This window comes from Schistocerca americana, unplaced genomic scaffold (genome assembly GCF_021461395.2).
Source record: "Schistocerca americana isolate TAMUIC-IGC-003095 unplaced genomic scaffold, iqSchAmer2.1 HiC_scaffold_248, whole genome shotgun sequence".
NCBI lineage: Eukaryota > Metazoa > Arthropoda > Insecta > Orthoptera > Acrididae > Schistocerca > Schistocerca americana.
The window spans coordinates 135,001-137,500 of NW_025725959.1; the positions used below are offsets into that span (position 1 = coordinate 135,001).

The 2,500-nt window shown below is 58.0% G+C and overlaps 1 non-coding gene across 1 annotated transcript in view; it reads right to left on the reverse strand.

Moving 5' to 3' along the window:
- LOC124576336 overlaps positions 1 to 244 on the reverse strand; it is a 1,910-nt gene extending 1,666 nt beyond the window's left edge. Inside the window, exon 1 of the ribosomal RNA XR_006972511.1 lies at positions 1 to 244. This exon is cut by the window's left edge and continues 1,666 nt beyond it. This is a non-coding gene — a ribosomal RNA (small subunit ribosomal RNA).
- Positions 245 to 2,500: the final 2,256 nt, after the last annotated feature.

The window sequence follows — 2,500 nt, forward strand, 5'->3', positions numbered from 1 at the left end:
CCGGACGAGCCGACCGATTGGTTTTGATCTAATAAAAGCGTCCCTTCCATCTCTGGTCGGGACTCTGTTTGCATGTATTAGCTCTAGAATTACCACAGTTATCCAAGTAACGTGGGTACGATCTAAGGAACCATAACTGATTTAATGAGCCATTCGCGGTTTCACCTTAATGCGGCTTGTACTGAGACATGCATGGCTTAATCTTTGAGACAAGCATATGACTACTGGCAGGATCAACCAGGGAGCTGCGTCAACTAGAGCTGAGCAGCCGGCCGCCCGGGAGTGTGTCCCGGGGGCCCGCGCGAACACGCAAGCGTCCGCTCAATTATTCTGCAAACAGGAGGAGGCTGAGCTCCCCTGCACAATACACCTCGAAACCCTCTCAGGTCCCGGCGGCGCGCAGCGCCGTCCTAAGTACTTGGTCGGGTTCGAGAGAGGCGCAATCGCCCGGAGTTTGGCGAGTAGACGCTTTAGGTGCGACCACCCGTGCTCCCAACTGAGCTTGCCGCTGCCGACAGAGGCCCGGGAGCGTGCTGTCGTGGCATTGCCGGCGGGAGACAACACGCGCCACCTACGGTGGCCGGCAGCTCCAACGCCAGCGCCACAGAAGGACAAAAGCCCCACTTGGGTGCCGAAGCGAACGCGCCAACACGTCCGCACAGCTGCGATACAAACCACCTGCGAGAACCGCAGAGGCGACCGAGCAGCAGACGGCGTCGCGGCGCCGAGCGCCGGGCGGCGGCGCATCCTCAGCGCACACAGTCCTCAATCGGACCAGCACACTGCAGATGTCCACCGCGCTTCGCACCGGGCCCGCGAGGACCTACTTTGGCCGCACGGCGCCGCGTGCAGGGTGCGCCGGCGCGCAGCTGCGCCGCCTGCCGCCTCCGTCGGCCGGCGCGCCTGCCACTGGCCGCCCCCACCAGCCGGCTGTAGCGCGTGCGCCCACGCACCGCGCGGCCAGCACGCCGGGAGGCCCCCCCTCACCGGCCGGGGACGGTCCCACCCAGCCACCGCCGCGTATCGCTTCACACCCACATGCCATTCACGTTCGTGGGCATGGTGGGTATCGCTGAAACAACCGGTTGGTAGCTCAACCGATCGTCGCCATCACTGATTCACCTCTAGCGAGAACAACCGCACCACAACGGTTTACCAGTTGTTCATTTGCGTAACGTCACCAGCAAACGTAGACGTCCATCGCCATTTGCAAATTCAACGATTGTTGCATGCCTGTGTCAGGTGTCACGACACACTATGTCTGCCCACATACACGCAACAACATGTGCACGCTTCGCGAACACGTGGAAGGTGGCCCCCGTACGTATGCGATGTCCATTGCGCGAACGACTGTCAACCGGCCTCTGTCGCATGTCGCAGATGTGGAACGCAGTGCACCATGCTATCACGGTGAGTGAGAAGAGACGACTACGTCTGACAACACGCGCCACTACATCAACAGACGGCTCATGCTGATCGCCATCCACGGCATACCATACTGCAATCCAGCTCTTATAGGGAGACGACACGTAGCTGAGTGCACAATATTTGGACCGTATGGTTCGCCGTTGTTGGCGCAGTCGTGGTACGGTCACACATGTACCACGATGTATCATTCAGTACATGAGGACCAATGTGCAGTACAGTGTGTGATTTGGACGTACAACATCAGCGGACAGTTGACACAAGCCGTACCACAACGTAGGCTGTGCTTCGCCATGCGAATGCCAATGAACAACTGCGAAGGGCATTGAGCATGTACGTCCTGCTGCCATCCGCATTACAGTGTATAGCTGCAAGGTGTTTAACATGAAGCGATACTCTGGGGACCGGGCAGTGCGGGTAGCAAACTATATTGCGGGGGTTGCAGTTAGGCAACACTACACTAATTTAACGCGTCGTATGACAATTACAGAGCAGGTTAAGGCCCAACGTGTGTTGGGTTAAGGCCCAACGTGTGTTGGGTTAAGGCCCAACGTGTGTTGGGTTAAGGCCCAACGTGTGTTGGGTTAAGGCCCAACGTGTGTTGGGTTAAGGCCCAACGTGTGTTGGGTTAAGGCCCAACGTGTGTTGGGTTAAGGCCCAACGTGTGTTGGGTTAAGGCCCAACGTGTGTTGGGTTAAGGCCCAACGTGTGTTGGGTTAAGGCCCAACGTGTGTTGGGTTAAGGCCCAACGTGTGTTGGGTTAAGGCCCAACGTGTGTTGGGTTAAGGCCCAACGTGTGTTGGGTTAAGGCCCAACGTGTGTTGGGTTAAGGCCCAACGTGTGTTGGGTTAAGGCCCAACGTGTGTTGGGTTAAGGCCCAACGTGTGTTGGGTTAAGGCCCAACGTGTGTTGGGTTAAGGCCCAACGTGTGTTGGGTTAAGGCCCAACGTGTGTTGGGTTAAGGCCCAACGTGTGTTGGGTTAAGGCCCAACGCGGGTTGGGTTAAGGCGCAACGCGGGTTGGGTTAAGGCGCAACGCGGGTTAGGTTAAGGCGCAACGCGGGTTAGGTTAAGGC